Source organism: Portunus trituberculatus, chromosome 39 (genome assembly GCF_017591435.1).
Source record: "Portunus trituberculatus isolate SZX2019 chromosome 39, ASM1759143v1, whole genome shotgun sequence".
Lineage (NCBI taxonomy): Eukaryota > Metazoa > Arthropoda > Malacostraca > Decapoda > Portunidae > Portunus > Portunus trituberculatus.
The window spans coordinates 13922813-13942238 of NC_059293.1; the positions used below are offsets into that span (position 1 = coordinate 13922813).

At 36.7% G+C, this 19426-nt stretch overlaps 1 protein-coding gene across 7 annotated transcripts in view; it reads right to left on the reverse strand.

Annotated features, from left to right (window-relative positions):
* Positions 1-19426, reverse strand: part of LOC123515704 — a 223978-nt gene that overhangs the window by 61506 nt on the left and 143046 nt on the right. For 6 of the 7 annotated variants that reach the window (XR_006677974.1, XR_006677977.1, XR_006677973.1 and 3 more), the window contains one exon: positions 18835-18886. The exons of the other annotated variant lie outside the window; for it this stretch is intronic. The gene's annotated coding sequence lies outside the window, so the exon portion shown is untranslated. The remainder of the gene's footprint in view (positions 1-18834; positions 18887-19426) is intronic. 7 annotated transcript variants of the gene reach the window in all.

Consider the following 19426-nt stretch of genomic DNA (forward strand, 5'->3'; position numbering starts at 1 on the left):
TAATATGACCATAGAAACTTGACAAATGAATATCCATGCGTTTGAAAATAAAAAGAAAGAGAAAAACATTGACTTTATCCAAGAATCTAACGAAAAATTACAAATACTAACATATATGTGAATCAAGTCATATGAAAGGGACGAGGAAAATGTGCACATGTGATAGGAGCTACAAGAGGCGGCGCTGCGAGTGAGGGGATATCGAGATGACCAATAGATACAAAATGGTGGAGGATTGCGAGACGGGGTAGCAGGATATAAGTGCTAGAAAAAACCTAATCTGTGGATGCAAGATGAGGGAAACTGGTTCATGAAAGTGCTTATGTGAACTGCGAAAAAAGTAAAAACTTACTGCAGGAGACCAGTGCGACTCACAGCCAAACAGAAACAAACAAGCAGACATAAAGAAAAATAAAAAAGAGAAAGACAGGAAACGCATTTTACATGAAACTGATAGAGGAGAAAGAAACTACATGAATACGTTAGCAAAAATGAAACAGAAACGAGTCCAAGAAAGAAAATAACAGCATGCAGTGAATGAAATACATGTAACAATAGGAGGCCAAAGAAGAGAAACACCCGCATTCAAAAGAGACAACACCACATAAACAGGTCAACAAAAGCAAAAAATGAGACACGAGACTGAAGATGAAAAATAATAGCATGCAAAGAAGAATGGTTAGCAAGTCACAGCAATGCGTCACGCTCAGTGTAAAGCATTCGCTGTGTCATAAAGATGAGCGGGACTCAGAAAGGCGATAGCAGGCTTCGAGAGGATCCATACCGCAGATCAGAGAGAATCATAAATGGGGTTTCACAATCTTCTCATTCAGCACGGAGTCAAAAGCTTTAGAGGCATGAAATGAAAGCCATAGGGTAGCACACTGAAGGATTACAGTGGCCACCCTTCTTTGGTGCAGACGGGAACTAGACATATCTTCACCAAGATGGGCAAGGCTGCACTGACAGGGGAATGTACGAGTGTAAAACATGATTAAAGAAGAGACGACTATGGAAGGATATTTAGAGGAAAAAATAGAACCAAAAGCTTCACCAATATGGTCAAGATGGTACTGAAACAAATATCATTAGTAAATAAATGATTCAGGGAAGAGACGAGTATGTGTGGACACTCATTAGAAAAATAGAAACTTTGATAGGTTAGGGGATTTAGGAAGAAAAATTGACTTTCTGCTGGTAATTGTGAAATTAGAAAAAAATAGAAAAAAAATATCAAAATTATTTTATGAGATAAAGGATTGTAAGATAATATAAGAATAGAAAAAGAGACACTTTGTTGTTAGGGGAAAAAATATATAAAGGGTGAGAGAAACGCAGTTAGAAAAAAAATATAAACAACAAAAACTTCCATGAGTGAGAAACGAAGAAATAAAGAAGTCAAAAGAATTTGATATTAACGACCAATAGGTGTGGTAAAAGAAAGACTCTGAGAACTTTAACAATCAAATTATACTGTAATTTCACTTGTTTCATGTGCATAATTTCTATCCCCAATAAATTTCATAACCAAATCAAATTAACTGATTCCTATGAAATTGTAAAAGACAAAATTTCAAATATTTCATCATTTATCAAAAAAAAAACATCCAATTTCCTGAACTCAGCTACTTTCACTTATAAAAATAATAAACCCAGAAAAGTTTGAGGATTCCAGTTTTCCTATCCCTTATGAAATAAAAACTGTGCATGCAAGTCTTCTATCCCTTAACCCCTTCAATACTGGGATACACTTTTACTTTGAGACTGTGTACGATTAGACCATTTATTAACATTAGGGAGGGTCTATGTAGATCAGAAGATTAATGGCCACAGTCTTCACTATTTTAATCCCCCCACATGAGTTTCTGAAGCTGTATAAAATCACCAAAGAGAAAGCAGAGTGAATATGGAAACGCGTCATGCTACTGAAGGGGTTAACATTTCATCTTTTCCTCACTCTTCATGTTCAGATATCAGGAACACAGAACTTGATATTTTGTTTTCGTTCATTCATTCATTCTCTCTCTCTCTCTCTCTCTCTCTCTCTCTCTCTCTCTCTCTCTCTCTCTCCCGGGCCAGTGCATGACGCCAAAAAAACGGCATTTCATTGCAGTATCATTTTTCACAGGGGACGCAACTAACTTTTTTTTTTTCCCTGTGTATATATCTATTTTTTTCTTTCTTCAAAATATACATATAAGACGACTCGATTGTGATCGTGTGTGTGTGTGTGTGTGTGTGTGTGTGTGTGTGTGTGTGTGTGTGAGAGAGAGAGAGAGAGAGAGAGAGAGAGAGAGAGAGAGAGAGAGAGAGAGAGAGAGAGAGAGAGAGAGAGAGAGAGAGAGAGAGAGAGAGAGAGAGAGAGAGAGAGAGAGAGAGAGAGAGAGAGAGAGAGAGAGAGAGAGAGAGAGAGAGAGAGAGAGAGAGAGAGAGAGAGAGAGAGAGAGAGAGTAATCGTCAGTTTAATGTATTTTTATCTAACACTGATTGATTGATTGATTGATTGACTGATTGACAGGTTATTAATTTTAAGCAAGCTCAAAAGAAAGTACGTATATTTTTTTCGTCAGGAAGTGCAAAACGAGAGGTCACTTAACTGAAGGAAGCTGCGGAGAAGAAGCTGCTGACTTTTTCTGAAGGTAATTGAATGAAAGGGTCGTTTCTTCTGAAAGAGCTGAATAAAAGTTTTGTATTTTCTTGAGATGCTGAATGTCTGGGTGGTTCTTTTGAAGGGTGTACAAAAGGAGAAGATTTAATTTTTCTAAAGGAGCAGAAGGAAAGGTTTTATTTTCTGGAAACGGTGAAGGATATTGTCTTTATGTTCTCAAGACGACATAGAAGGATAGGAGAGTTTTTTTTTAAAGAAACACAATGGAAAAGATTATCATCTATTTTTTTTAAAGAATCATAAATGAAAAGATTTTTTTTTTGAAGGCGACACAAAAGAAAGGGTCTGTCAAGGTCACCAGTAGCGGTCCTGTGCTCCCCTTCCTTCCCTTCCTCGTGGCGGCACTGAGCGAGTCACCGGAGCGCCGCATGACCATGACCCGCATGATGCTTTCTTTTTATACATTTTTTTTTTCATTTTTTTTTTCACGGATCGAATTTCGGTCAAAATTAAATATAGTGCTCTCTCTCTCTCTCTCTCTCTCTCTCTCTGTGTGTGTGTGTGTGTGTGTGTGTGTGTGTGTGTGTGTGTGTGTGTGTGTGTGTGTGTGTGTGTGTGTGTGTGTGTGTGTGTGTGTGTGTGTGTGTGTGTGTGTGTGTGTGTGTGTGTGTGTGTGTGTGTTTATGTTCATTTTCAATCCTTTACTTTCACCGTTTTATTGATTCGTTTTCTTAATACTATTTTTATAACATCATCTATTTTCATAATATACACACATTATACTAGAATTTTGCAGTTGACGTCCCGCTTCACATCTTTGCATCATCATTGTCTCCTTCAACTCAGCCCTTATCCTGTCCATCTTATATATTTAAAAAAATAAATGTTCTCTGAATAAACTCAAAATATACTTATCTACGTCTATTTTGTCAAATCTTAATGATAATGGAGCAAGTATCAACGTATGACATTGTTTTTTCTTTTTTTTCTCTTCGTATTGCTATAATATATATATATATATATATATATATATATATATATATATATATATATATATATATATATATGTGTGTGTGTGTGTGTGTGTGTGTGTGTGTGTGTGTGTGTGTGTGTGTGTGTGTGTGTGTGTGTGTGTGTGTGTGTGTGTGTGTGTGTGTGTGTGTGTGTGTGTGTATTTATTAATTAATCTATTTATTTATCAATTATTCTATTTATATTTATGCGTTTTTTTCTTGTTTCTAAGTCTTGTATATATATATATATATATATATATATATATATATATATATATATATATATATATATATATATATATATATATATATATATATATATATATGTATATGGATGGTGGAGTAAGACGGACCCATGCGTTGAGATGGAACCCCTCTTCTAAACTCAAGCAGAAAGAAAGAGGTTCAAAATTTGACTCCTAGATGTTCTTCACGTCACCAAACAACGACGTTATTGCTGTCAGTAGCCGTGCTCAGTTCCTCTTGTGCTTCTGAGAGAGAGGTTTGTCCTTTCACATATTATATGCACAAGGTAAGACACTGCATGTTTTGTATTGAAATAATTGTTATTAGGACTTGCTATTTATATCGGCTATATCCATAAGTGTATACATGATATATATGTGCCATAAATTGATATAGAAAACATGGATGCTCTAGTAAATTTTTCTACAATGAATATTTATTTTTGGGGTAAGATGGAACCCCATAGGTTCCATCTTATTCACATCTTCCATCTTACCCCTCACACTATATATTTCACAAATTAAACATTCTATTGGGTCTAGACGACCTAGTTGTCCCACACCAATCATGGCCTTGGAGAATGAATCGACTTGGAAGCTGTTGAGCAAGAAAATTCCAGCGCTGTGATGCCAAAAGTTACACGGAGCCAGGTAGTTCACCCCAGGACATTCCCTTGCTAAAGATGGCCACAATTGAACGAAAGAAGAGAGGCAGAGCACAAGGGCGATCTCTTGTTTTGACAGTATCTCCATATAAAGGAGAGTTAAATTCATAAATTCAAAAGAAAAAGAAAAAAAATTTTGTTATAGAACAGAAGCGCCAAGAGCGAGAAGACAAAAAAAGAGCAACTAGGAATGACTGCATCAAACAAACGACCTAACAAAAAGATGACAAAACAGAAAAAAAAGCAAAACAAGAGAAAGCTGGACCATCCTGGTCTCAAGACTGATAGTGACAGTGAGGATGGAGAGTCAACTAAATATTTGTATTGCAATGACACGTTTGGTAATTTTGTGCGAAGGGAACGATAAGTTTGTTGTACTATTTGCAAACGTTGGGCTCATGAATAATGTGGAGGGATAGATGATGATAAAGAAGTGGTTTTTGTGTGTGATTTCTGAGAGTAAAGATTTGTAACTTCATGTTAAGTCTTACTCCTTAATTTTTAAAATCTTGCTTCTTTATTTTCCTTCAAAAAACATGATCCGGGTGTGGACTTCAAACACAACACTCTAAAGCACCACCACAAACCCTAAAACCCTATAAAATTTAATAATATGGTTTCTTCACTTAATACTTTGTTAAATAGTTCTTCCTACTCCACCTCCCCCTATATTTTTTTTCCTAACTGCCTCAAGATATCAAGATATATCTGCTTTTCATTTACCGGGGTTTTTATCTGTATCTAAACATCATATCCATTGTTGCTTCTTTCTTTACTATTTATTTAACTTTCTTTATTCACCTCCGTGCCTTGCATTCATATCACAAAGTATTTCCTACACCATAGCTACATACTACCAATGTCATAGCTATCAGAACTTTCGTATTTATTTCTTACCTGCCTTTTCTTTCGTCCTTATTGTTCTTTATTTCATTTTATGCGTTTAGTATACTTTCTCGTGTTTCCTGTCCATATGGCAATATATTAACTTTACACAATTTTTTTACGGCCCAAAGCTTTCATATCTATTCTCTCTCTGAATTTCCTTCTCTTTGCTCTTTCCTATATCACTTATGCCTTCAAGAGTTAGATCAACAACATTAAACTTATGCTCTGCCTCTCACAGTCAGGAAAATCATCCTTGTAACTGAATAAGTTCTGCAATTTTCTAATCAGTAAAGTTCTTCAAGAGATAATCTATTTGGTGGTATATTTCTGGGTTCCATTTTTCCATTGTGGATATTAATTTGAACTGCCAATATTAATTTCATCATGAATTTGAAAACTGCTGTCTCACACTCTCATGTCAGCTATTAAATGCCTAACTACTTAGATCTTTATATTTCTAGTCTGTTATTAACATTCTACCATCCTCGATTGCTTCTTATTATCAACTCTTTACCTTCTAACAGCAGCCTATGTTGAATTGTATTCAAGGGACATCTTTACTTGTAGCAGTAAATGTTTAGCTTCAGATTACTACCGACTACCTCCAACTTTCCCTTAGACAGCTGTAACGTTTCTCTTATCTGTATAAGTAAATGTTTACACACTCATTCGTTCCTAAATGTGAGTTGTTTTGCCTGAGTTGCATTGCATTGCCTAGTATTACATTCACAGACCACTGAAAGCCACTCTTATTTTAGCACCGTTTCACTTTATATTACGTATAAGTTTATTCTAAGAATATGATGTTTCCATCCTATAGTTTCTATTTCTGTATGTCATTCCAACTAATCACTTTCAACTATAGAAATTTTTTTTTTTCAAGATATTCTAATTGTTCTTACATCTCTCAGCATCATGGAACCTCTCTGTATTGAGTTTTGTTCAGTTCCAAACATTAGCATGTCCTTGAAATAATATTCAGTCCCTTGTCGTTCTTTGCTTCGTCTTATTCACGTGTTGTATGATCAATTTCATTTACTATTACTGATTAAAAAATCATGATACTAAGGATCTTTTCTTTGTCTTATTCCTTTATTATTATAGTTTTGCAGCTGCTACTATATTACTACCGCTACAACAAACGCTATTACTACTACTACTACTACTACTACTACTACTACTACTACTACTACTACTACTACTACTACTACTACTACTACTACTACTACCGCTACTACTACTGCTGCTACTGCTACCACTGCTACTACTGCTGCTACTACTGCTACTACTGTATTACTACTACTACTATTACTACTACTACTACTACTACTACTACTACTACTACTGCTGCTACTGGTGGTGCTACTACTACTATGGTAGTACTACTGCTACTACTACTACTACTACTACTACTACTACTACTACTACTACTACTACTACTACTACTACTACTACGGAAATTGTAACAACTCAAATATCAGAGTGGAATAAGGAAGATTAGATACAAAACGCCCTTAAAACTTCTATAGTGAAAAATGAAAAAAAAAAAAAATCAGATCTAAAACAATTATAATAATGATAATAATCTGAACTAAAGCTTGACAATCTCACTCAAATTAAAATAAAAGTTAAAATTGTAAATCAGAAATCAAGAATAACCACGAAGTATATATCCTCCAACAGGATATAATCTCGTTTGTCTGAGATATCAAGACACGAATTTGAAGTTGAGCTCCCAGCAGTAAACAAAGCAATGAGATGAGGCGCAATATCTCGCAATTCAGAGGGAAAAGAGGGACATTAAGGGAAGTCATCATAGAAACTTCGAATGATTCTTTGATGTGAACTCGGGAGCTGCTGAAATATAACTGAGAGGACAAGATTGATCAAAACAAGATGGGGAGAGTAAATAATAAAATATACATAAAATACGGAGATTAAATGAAGGTATCTCTTACAGGTAATGCATGAAATATTATTGAGGTTGAAAGGTGGTTGGAGAGATGAGACAAGACTTGAAAACTAGTAGAAGCTTTGAAAAAAATTATACAAGACAATGATCATTCCAAGCCAAAGAACTATTTTTTTTTTTTTGTAATTTCATAATCATTCTATCACAGGATTTAGCACAAAAACTTCACTTACATAAACATAATTACATTTTTCAAAGGACTCAGTCTTATGATAATTCAGGATCTTCAACGAGGACTAAAAAAGCGATAGTGAAGATATTTATTGATATCCTTATGTAATTTAATGATTTAGAAGTTAGGAAAGTATTAATAAGAGTAAGATTACAGAGACTAAGATCTTTTATGCTTCTACTAAAATAAAAAAAAAAAATGGAAGGAAGAGTATACTAAGAACAGCCTCGTACTACAAGTCACATTTGGGTATCACCTAGAAATTCTGTTTCTGCTGATGCTACTGCTGCTACTACTACTACTACTACTACTACTACTACTACTACTACTACTACTACTATTACTACTACTGCTACTTCTACTACTATTACTACTATTGCCACTACTACTATTATTACTAATGTTACTACTACTACTACTACTACTACCACCACCACCACCGACACCACCACTACTACTGCTACTACTACTAATACCACCACCACCACCGACACCACCACTACTACTGCTACTACTACTATACTATTACTACTACTACTACTACTACTACTACTACTACTACTACTACTACTACTACTACTACTACTACTACCACTACTACTACTACTACTACTACTACTACTACTACTACTATTACTACTACTACTACTACCTTAACTGACACAGAATCCCTTAAGCAGTAATATTAAGAAGATCCGTTCACACTAATCTCTCAGTTTCTCTTAATGAGGGAGGGAGAGCGTGGCGGATGGTGAGTTATAGGGATGCTGTGGAGAAAGGTCTTTAAAAGCGAAGTTACATTTAAAGAAGGTGGTGGTGGAGATGGAAGGGGAGACGGTGGCGGCTGCGGCAGGGAGAGCGGAGACGCACGCTGAGGGAGGCGAGGGTAATGGGGAGGGTGGTGGGGGCGAGAGTGCGGGAGATGGTGAGAGAGGAGTGGGGAGCGTGAGTGTGATGAATGGTGAAGGTGGCGAGGGTGGTGAGTGTGGTGCGGTGGTAGTGTTGGTGGTGGTGGTGGAGACGATTCCCGGGATAAGGTATACAGTGGTGGGGGTGGTAGGGGAGGGCATGGTGTGGTGTACGTGGCTGGGAAATGATATGGGTGGCATTAACACAGGCGGCAGCGTCCTTATTTGCATTTGCAGCATTTTATGCTTGGAACGGCAGAATAACGGCAGTTTTAGTATTTTTATTGCGAAACATAAAGGATAAATTCATTACCAATATTTTTCGCTAATTATTTTCCGCTCTGTCCCGAAGTGCAGACGACCTGACCAAATCATGCAAGCACAAATGCATTTACCTTGATGATATTCTCGAGCTTGTTCCGAAACTCGCCAGAAGCACAGCAGCTGAGAGAGGACCAATCAAAACTAGGAGTTTCACGTAGTTAACCAATCAGAACCGAGTGTGCATAATGAGCGCCCAATAGTAGCATCTGATGAGGCAGGGACAGCCAATGAGCGAGCTCATTAACCTCCTGGTCCCGGTGGCTGGTGACCCCGCTGGCCCCGACCGTTACTGTGGCCGGCGGGGAAGGAGGCGCCCACTTAGGATCTGTTTTTAATGCGTCACTCACACTTAGCACTATAAGTGACAAGGTAACTGCCAGAAATTAAGACCACACGGCAGGAAGAGTAGGTTTTCCTGCATGGGAGGGAGGGAGACGCGGAGGGCGCGGGGAGGGAGCCAGGGAGGGAGCCAGACATGCGCGCATACCACTGCCTGCAACACCACCGCCTCCACCTCCACCACCACCGCCACCACCACCTCCTCCTCCTCCTCCTCCTCCTCCTCCTCCTCCACCTCTCCTCTTCCTCCTTCCTCCTCCCCCCTGGAGGCGTTCGTGAGTACGTGCGTCCTGTTGATCATCAAATAACCAGCACCAAAAGCTATTAATGAATATTTGTTAACATATTTTAGAATGCATTTCCCTTGTGGAAAAAAGCAGAGCCCCGACACTTAATCCAAAAATGCTGAAATAATAAAACTGTTCTCTTTTTCAGGGAACGCATCAATAGGGCGACAATATTGCCTCATCCTAACACATAAAAGATTTATGAAGGCAACACCTGTGGAAAACGGAAAATACAACTGCAAACCGAACGAGCCACGCCGGAGAGACTTGATAAACAGGGAGGAAAGGCACAAGGCGATAAGGGCGGGAGGAGGCGGGAGGCGCTCACGCGGGGCACGCTGGACTACGCATACACACACACACACACACACACACACACACACACACACACACACACACACGAGAGAGAGAGAGAGAGAGAGAGAGAGAGAGAGAGAGAGAGAGAGAGAGAGAGAGAGAGAGAGAGAGAGAGAGAGAGAGAGAGAGAGAGAGAGAGAGAGAGAGAGAGAGAGAGAGAGAGAGAGAGAGAGCAAAGAGCCCAACCTGTCCACAACACACACAAACACACACACACACACACACACACACACACACACACACACACACACACACACACACACACACACACACACACACACACACACACACACACAACGTTATAAAAAAAATCTTACAACAAAAACAAGATCAACAACAACAAAACCGTAATTCTTAGGTACTTAACAAATTACCTTCAAACACGGAAATTACAAGGGTAGTGAAAGCAAGAACACGAATGTCAAATTACACTCTTCACGTTACAAAACTTCATATTCACATCACACTCCAAGGAAATATCAGTACTGCGGTAGTGAGAAACAAAGGAGGAGACAGGAAGAAAGTCTGTGCCCTACGCGATGTATTAGGTGAGGAAAGGCCAAAAGGAGAGAGCAAAGTGTGTTAATGAATCGAATAAGTAATGCAAGAATAGAGGTTCGTGTCAAATCAAAACATCTTTTTTTCAATCTCTACATCAGGAAAGATTTCTTCTATGGTTGTGTTAATAATATAACTGTTCATCTATTGGAATGTAGAGAGAGAGAGAGAGAGAGAGAGAGAGAGAGAGAGAGAGAGAGAGAGAGAGAGAGAGAGAGAGAGAGAGAGAGAGAGAGAGAGAGAGAGAGAGAGAGAGAGAGAGAGAGAGAGAGAGAGAGAGAGAGAGAGAGAGAGAGAGAGAGAGAAACGCAAGCCAATTTTTAGTCGTTAGCACAAGATTGAAGGCCTGTGATCTTTACATCAGGAAATGCTCCATCTACCACTGTGTTATGTTTTCATTTCACTGCTGCACTGGAGGAAAAACAAGTGAGCATATGAAGTTAGTAATCAATTTTAGAATATAAGCGTAGATCAAAATGTGGCGCAGATCAAAATCTTTCTTTCATGTCAGTTGATGAAAGTAAGGCAAGAAAAGTAAAGTATTCTTTATGCGTAGGTTTTCATCTTATGGTTTAATCACATGCCTATTTTTTCTCGAGATTACAAAATAAAACATAAAACAAAATAGTGCATATGAGTCAAAACGTAAAATGAGTTATAAAATGCACTTTTTTTGTTATAGCGCTACCAAACACAGATTAACCAAAACTTCTCATGAAACAATACAAACTTTTTATTTTTTTCTTCTATCGAGGTGTAAAGAAAATAAACAAATAAACGACTGAAACTCGAAATGGAAAACCAATCAAAGAAGTGACAGATTGCAAGTGATTCACACAATATGCCAGATACACTGAAAAATGTTCACTTGATCGAAGACAGGTGTTAAATCCTCCCAAGGGACAGTACAAAAGTAAATTAGTAAAATGATAAAATATTAATAGTCTGAATGCCACTTACATTTTTCTATTCATAGGCAAGAAAGATCGTTTTGGAAGAGCAAGTTTTGATTCTGCGTGTACATTGCATGTTGATATAACTGTGAACATTTGCAATATGATACCCAGAAAGGTTTCTCTCTCTCTCTCTCTCTCTCTCTCTCTCTCTCTCTCTCTCTCTCTCTCTCTCTCTCTCTCTCTCTCTCCTCTCCTCTCCTCTCCTCTCCTCTCCTCTCTTCTCCTCTCCTCTCCTCCTCCTCCTCCTCCTCCTTCTTCTCATTCTGCATAATTGATGTGAAGATTTTAGAGCCGAGAAAACAAAAACAAATTTGTATAAGTTGCAACAGGAAGCAGTTCGGTCCCAGAGAATTTCCCATCAATGCCGTTTTCCGTCGTTTAGTGGTAAAAATCACGTGGCAATTCAAAGCGAAGTAGTCGTAGTGACAGACAGGAGTACATTACTGAAAAAGAAGACAAAGAAGGATCAAATTCCATGAAAATGCATTTTAATTGAAGCTCCGGACGATTAAACGATCCTGTACATAATATTTTACGTCGGAACTGGACGGTATTTAAGAATGGAAAACGTATGTGGATTTTTCATGTGTATACATTTTACAAATAAAAAAGTAATAGCTTATACATTTGTGAAGAAGTAATCAAGTAAGGGTCAAACAACACATGAATTTTTCAACAAATAAGCCGACGTGGAAATTGAAATGGTCAGTCCTTGGTGAGGCGGAGTGCTGGTCCAAACATATGTAGAGAAAACTAGAGGAGCAAAACCAAAGCACTCAGAGTGAGTTCACATGGATTTTGGTTAACGGGTCTCGTCGTGTCCGCGGATTGGCCACCGAAAGTGTACTAGTAATCAGGCCGGTATACAGAGAGCACTGTATAGCTAGAATAGACTCAGTAATCAAGGTATTAATGTAGTCAATAGGAAGTTTAAAAAAAAGAGGAGATAAATTTATGGACTGGGATGATTACATAAGAATAGATAAAAAAATAAGAGAAGCTATAAGGACCCATCAGGCCTACACGCGGCAGCTTCGCTATGAGACGTATTTACTAATTTCTACCTGGTATCCCTACTCATATATTTGTTTAATGATAGATAAGTTTAGGTATGTGTGTTTTATTACAGGAATGCTAGCTGTAGATTCACTGTATTTTTGGGTCTTCCATGTTTTTATGATCTTATAAATAGAAATACTTGCTACTTGTTACACTTCCTAAATGTTAATCACCCTGAGACATCTTTACTAGTTCTGCAGTCACATCCAATCTCTAAACAGAGAGAAAAATTGCAAAGTGTATTATTATTTTTATCACGGTTAACTTCCTTGTATATGTTTGTAAAGATCACGCATTGTTTCTAGCATTGCTGGACTGAATGACTGACTGACTGATTGACTACAGAATGGCAATACACCAACGAGATGAAATGATGTTCTCCATACTGTAATACCGAGAATGCCCATTGAAAGAAAAATAGGAAAAGTTAAGGTGATGATATCTCGGTAAATTAATTGACATTTCCTCTGAGGTTTATTAAAAAAAATCTAATCTTTGGGAAGACCCACTATTATGAGGTGAGGAAGTCAAATGCGTGAATGGCTGCCAGATAGTGAATAATATCGATAGAATGGGAGCTCTATGGGAATCAGTGACTGACCTTTGCAAGTATGCATGTAATAGGAACAGTGTGAGCGGTAGAAAGAATGATAAAATTGCTATTATTACTATTTTTATACAGATATGTACATAATAAAAATGAAAAAAGAGAAAATACAGAGGAAGGGAAAATATTTAAAAGAAATTAAAGTAATTGGAGATGCGGAAGAGGTAGATATAGCAACAGAAAGAATAATAAATATTGTTTTTTTATATACAATACAGACATACGCATATAAAAAAATAAAAAAATCATGAAAAGAAACAGTAAGAAAAAAGAAAAAGAAAATATAATTGAATGTTTTGTATAAACAAAGCAAAGGATAGATATGCTGTAAAGCAGAACAATAACCAACTATTATTTACGTGATGGAAGACAGAGAGAAAAAAAAACGTGTACTGAAAGTTACATGATAATTTTCCATTAAACCTAAACATGAAAAAAAGGAAAATGGAAGAAATCATGTATCCAAAATTATTACATCTATTTATGTATTTCTTGAATGAATCCTACAGACATACAACAAATCACATCTCATCTCTTGCTAAAACAGCTTCTATGAAGTTAGGCGTTCTGAGGAGTTTCCGCCGGTTTTTTCTCATCCCTCGAACTCCTAACTCTGTACAAGGGCCTCATCCGTCCATGTATAGAGTACTCTTTGCAATTTTTTTTTTTTTCGGGGGGATGGGTTACCCTCACACAGTTTTATTAGATAGGGTGGAATAAAAAGCTTTTCGTCTCATCAACTCCCCTCCTCTGACAGACTGTCTTCAGCCTCTTTCTCACCGCAGGAATGTTGCATCTCTTGCTATCTTCTACTACTATTTTCATGCTAACTGCTCTTCTGATCTTGCTAACTGCATGTCTCTCCTCCTCCTGCGGCCTCACTGCAGAGGGATTTCTTCTTTCTCTCACCGTTATTCTGTCAAATTCTCTAATACAGGAGTTAACCAGTACTCTCATAACTTTCTCTGATAAACTCTGGAACTCCCTGCCTGTGTCAGTATTTCCAGCTTCTTATGACTTCTTTCATTTAAGAGGGAGGTGTCTTTTGGCTAACCCTATGAGAACTGTAAGGGGGCTGGCAACTAAGTGAACTTTTTTTTATTCTTATTTTGTTGCCCTTAGCCAGCTTTCCCCTCTTACATAAAAAACAACAACAGTAAATAAAAGAAAAGGAAAAAATAATCTTAATGCAAATCGGTATGACAAATCATTAGCCAAACATATAATTATGGACACCAACACCGATACAATAAGGGAAGGAAACAATGATGACAAAACCTACAAGAGTAGAAGGAACACATTAAGAGGAAGTATTGCGATTGTTGTCAAGCCAAACCGTTTAAGTGAAAGGTCAAAAGTAGGGTGAGCAATCTGGAGTTAAGAATTATGTAAGAGAAGGAGGAGTGGGAGTACCTCTAAAAATAAGAAGGTATGTAGTGTTAAGAAGGGTGAGTGAGGGACGCGAGGGAGCCACTGAGAGGGAATGATTAAAGTTGATGAAGGAAGGAATCTGAATTGGCTTTAATGTATAGTTTATCTTATATAGTAATATTTTTGGGAGACCCTTCTGCTTTCATCCTTTTCACTCTTCTTGTGTTACATTTATTTACTACACGTCTTATGTCGTATCAATAACAGGAAAAATATTCAAAACCTTGTCTTTTATCTTATTCCTTTATTACATTTATAATGAATTTTATTATTTTCTTAATCCCAACAGCACACCAAAATATTCACTTATTCAGAATCTTTCTTCTAAAGTAGTCCACTCATTATTATGTTCTTAGATTATGCGTTCCTCTCTTCAATTTATAATTAAAATTTGCAGTTGTGAGCAGGACACATACACGATAGTGATAAAAGATGTTATTGCTTAAGAGCAACGGTTAAAATCAGCAACTCATACAAAGGAGGGAGGTTTGAAATAATTACCAAAGCACCTATATTTAAAGAACCAGCCGGAGAGAAACAAAACATGATCGATAAAACATTTGAAGGAAGCACTTTATAGACAACAAATCCTCAGACTATCGCAGCTATTGGAGGATAGAAAACAAGAATAATGTTTGAGTGAACCTATTTCAAGACCTAACAAAGGACGTTCAGTGTACTTAAAGAAGGGAGAACGTGACTGAAATATGAGAATAAGACAAAAATATTTTACACATTTACTCTTTGTCTTTAAAGAAAAGATGAACTGTAGAACAAAAGTAAAGTTAAGAATGGTTATTTCTATTTTAGGACTTGACAGAGAAAACCTAGTGTGCAAGGAAAGGAAAACGTTAGTGAAAAGAAAAAAAAAGAAATAACAGACGCAAGCACTTTACACATATAAAAATCACTGACACTTGCAGCAGTTGTGAGTGAGTGAGGTTTGAAATGGCCACTTCGGCTTCTATTTTAAGACACGACAGAGGAAGTCTGCTGCAGAATGAGACCAAAGAATGAGTGATACACAAGAAAATTTAGTGCAAGGGCTTTACACAAAGTAAAAAAAAAAAAATTTCAATCAATTAAATGTACAAAGGAGTAAGACTTTCTATTTTAAGGTAAGACAGGGATAGTTCAGTGCAGGAGAGCAAAACCTAAGAGAAAGGAGTGGTGTTGGAGAACAAAAATTGAGAGAACATTTGACGGAAGGTCTTTACACAAATATACTCTCAGACTTCTTCAGATATTAGATACACCAACAAATAAAATTGTAAAATATCACTTATATTTCAAGACCCTGACGGAAAACAATGTAAAAGAAAAGAAAAAAATAGAAAAAAAAGAATAATATTTGACACACACCTTACACATAAACTCACTGCTTTTTTACAACACTAGCAAAATGGGAGTTAGACAGCGAGTGATCAATTTATCTTCTATTTTAAGAGACCAGGGACGCTGAATGAAAGGTTGTGTCCGGCTGATTGGTGAAGAGATTTAGTTTTTAAGGCATTTCAAGGATCACAGTATGTTCAGAGTTCTTAGAAGTTAGGAATTCCGTAGCAAGTCGCCAAAGTTTTAAAGTTCATGGAGCGAGGGTCATCTATCAAAGGGAGTGATAGTTATAGTCATGCACGGTACAGTTTTGTTGTATGCAACTAGGACTTGGAGGTATAACATTTTATTATTATAAAGCTATTATTATTGATATTTAGTGTCTTAATGGGTGAGTGAATAAGAAAATGTAGTAAATAAGGTGGGAAACAATAAATACACTTTAGCTTATGGGATAAAATATTTCAAAAGCTTACAAAACAAAATAAGACCTGCACTACTAGAGAGAGAGAGAGAGAGAGAGAGAGAGAGAGAGAGAGAGAGAGAGAGAGAGAGAGAGAGAGAGAGAGAGAGAGAGAGAGAGAGAGAGAGAGAGAGAGAGAGAGAGAGAGAGAGAGAGAGAGAGAGAGAGAGAGAGAGAGAGAGAGAGAGAACATTTAAGTATAAATATGAAAATTTCGTATGAAAAATAAAATTCATCATTACTGCCAACAAAACATGAGTGGAAGATTTTAATGGTCCTTTTAGCCGCCAGATTCTTACGTGTCAGGGACGAACACTTGCTTCAGGGGCGGCGTTACCATTTCAGTCAGGTTCGCGTGAAAACAAGACGAGGCAGACGTGACGTGGTGGGAGCATGTACGTGGTGTCTGTGCCTATGACAATCTGGGGTAAGATCAATGACTTTTTTTTCCACGTGCAAATAAACGGTGTACGTGTTCGTGTGTGTCATAGTAACAGACTCACACTACACGGGAAAATAACATAGATGAAAATTAACTCGAATCTATAAACAGTTACGTTTGGGAATCTGTCATGGTGAAGATCTTGACAATTCAGGTAATTATTGAATAAGTGATAGTATATTTAAAGATGAATAAAAATTATATATAAATAATTCGATCAGATTTTTTTTTTTTTTCCATATTGAACACCTCTTGTAAGTAGTAATGTTTCAGCTGCAAGAAAATTTGGTAAGAAGTTATTATTACATTAGAGGTAAACGTAAACATGCATCTGAGAAATCATCCTTACAACCCTTGTCTTTTACTTCTGTTGGGAGATAAGTCGGTCATGAGGGTATGTAAATCTTAGGCAACTTTTTTTTATTAATAAGTAACAAATTTCTCTGTACAATTAATAAAACTTATGTTTGATTAATAAACCCAACACGTCCCTCTTTACAGCAGCGCCTTGTCCACCACTGCACTATTTTCGTTTTGAGGTAAAGGAGTGTTCCTCTGCATTACTAGTAGCTCGATATAAAGAGTAACGTTAAATAATTAAAATATTTTCTAATTCATCATTATCTTTTCTTTACCTTGATCTCTAAAACAGCATTTACAGACCCAGCAAATGCCAGTATAAGTGGTGTTATGTTTTGGTGTCGTGTGATCTTTACTGCTCCTTTCGAACGATCTCCTGTACTCCCTGCCGGCGAGGGGACAGCGGTGTTACAGTGGAAGGGAGAACTAATCGTCTGTTTAGGGAGGCCGCTGCCGCCCCTCGTTCTCCCACCTCCACACAGGTGCTGGGCCATGACAACCAGGAAAAGAAACTATATTTACCTTTTTACTAAATCAAGTTCAAAAATACGATCTATATAAAAGAACTCAACTAAAATCATGCAGGGTGGAAAACATGATGGTAAGGAATGATTCAATTATGACACCATACACTTACTTCATTGTTTCCCTTTTACGTCTCTAAATCGATCTTAATTTTTATTATGTTCCAGGTAAAATCTACATATTCCATCATCTGGAAGCATACAGTGCAAAAGAAAGGGTGATACTGATGTTTTTTTTTTTTTTTTTTTTTTTTTTTTAAGCCCGCACGTCATCTGTCATGAGTCAGTGCCACGTCTGGATATTAAGATATATGTAAATATTTCACCTAAACTCTGACATTGTGACAGACCACGTGATGTTGAATGAAAAAAAAAAACTTATGGCAAAACACTCTTTCTCCTTCCTGTTTATCTCCTGTCTCAAAACCTATCTGAATCTTTACAAAATATTTCAAATAATATTTATATAAAGACATCACCAAGAACACAACTGACTGAAATACAAGATGCTGAGTGAAACAATCCTGTCAGGAAACACTTCGCTCACTCCTTCCTACTCCCTTCCTGTGTCTCAAGATTACATTGCACCTTAATAATTGTCGCAATAAATGTTAGTTTATCTAGACTCCGCCATGACACATACGCCGCACTATCCCTGGCACGTCCCTCAAGATATATTGCTACGTTCTGATGATTGACTTACCATGGAGGAAAGGAATGGTAGGAAATGTGGATATTACTATATATTTTCTTCAACCATTTTCTCAGGTATAGGAATGTAGGATGTGGAAAGCAATATGATGAAGATGGAGTACAGGTGGCGCATATGGTGGAGTTCTGTTGGCGTTTATAATGAAGTGAGGTAAAGCAGTCATTTTATGAATAAATATAATTTTGTGTTCGCCTTCGTCACTTCACTAACACAAACGTGAAGTAAAATAACGAATGGCATAATTAACAACATAGTGCACACAAAAACAGCCAGTGCAATAACTATTGTCATGTAGAAGAATTCAATAGGAATAAAAAAAAAAGAAACTGAATGAAAGTTAGAAAGATGGGAAAATGTTTGCTTTTCATTCATCAAAATGGAATCAATAATAAATTTCATGGGCGAAAATACCTGGCTACCTCAAAACAGAAATAAATATATTAATAGATATAATTTCATATATACAAATAAAAAAAAATCACAAAACACGAGATTCTTACCTTGCGAAGAATTCCAACAAGGATGTACAAAAAATGTTAATAGAAAGAATCACTACCAGCAAAAAGAAAAAAAAAAATGTTATATACAGAACTAATCCAATATTTTTACCTTTAGTTGCTCTCATGGAGTGCAGCAAAAGAACACGGAGTCTCTTCTTTACCTAGAACAAGGAAAATTCTTCTATGAGAAATACATATAAATAGATGATATAACAAAATTTACTTGTAATGAACGGACAGCCAACACAGATGAGTGGAAAAGAGAAATAAGAAGAAATAAACAGGCAACTGCCAGATAATGATTAGGATGATTACAACGATGATAATGAAGGTGGCGATGATGAAAATTATGATAACTAATGTAAAAAAATAAATAAGAAATTTGGTTAAGAAAATGAAGGAATTAACATAACGAATGCTGATGAAAGTTATGATGATGATGATGATGGTGATGATGATGGTGATGATGATGATGATGATGATGATGATGATGATGGTGGTGATAATAATGATGATGATGATGATGATGATGATGATGATGATGATGATGAAATAGATAATGATGATGCCAAAATATTTATAAGACATATAAGACAAACATATTACTTAGAGAAATTAGATAAAGCGTTTAGCAGAAAATAAAAAGAGAAACTGACAGATGATGATAATAAAGACGACGATAATGATGATGATGATAATAG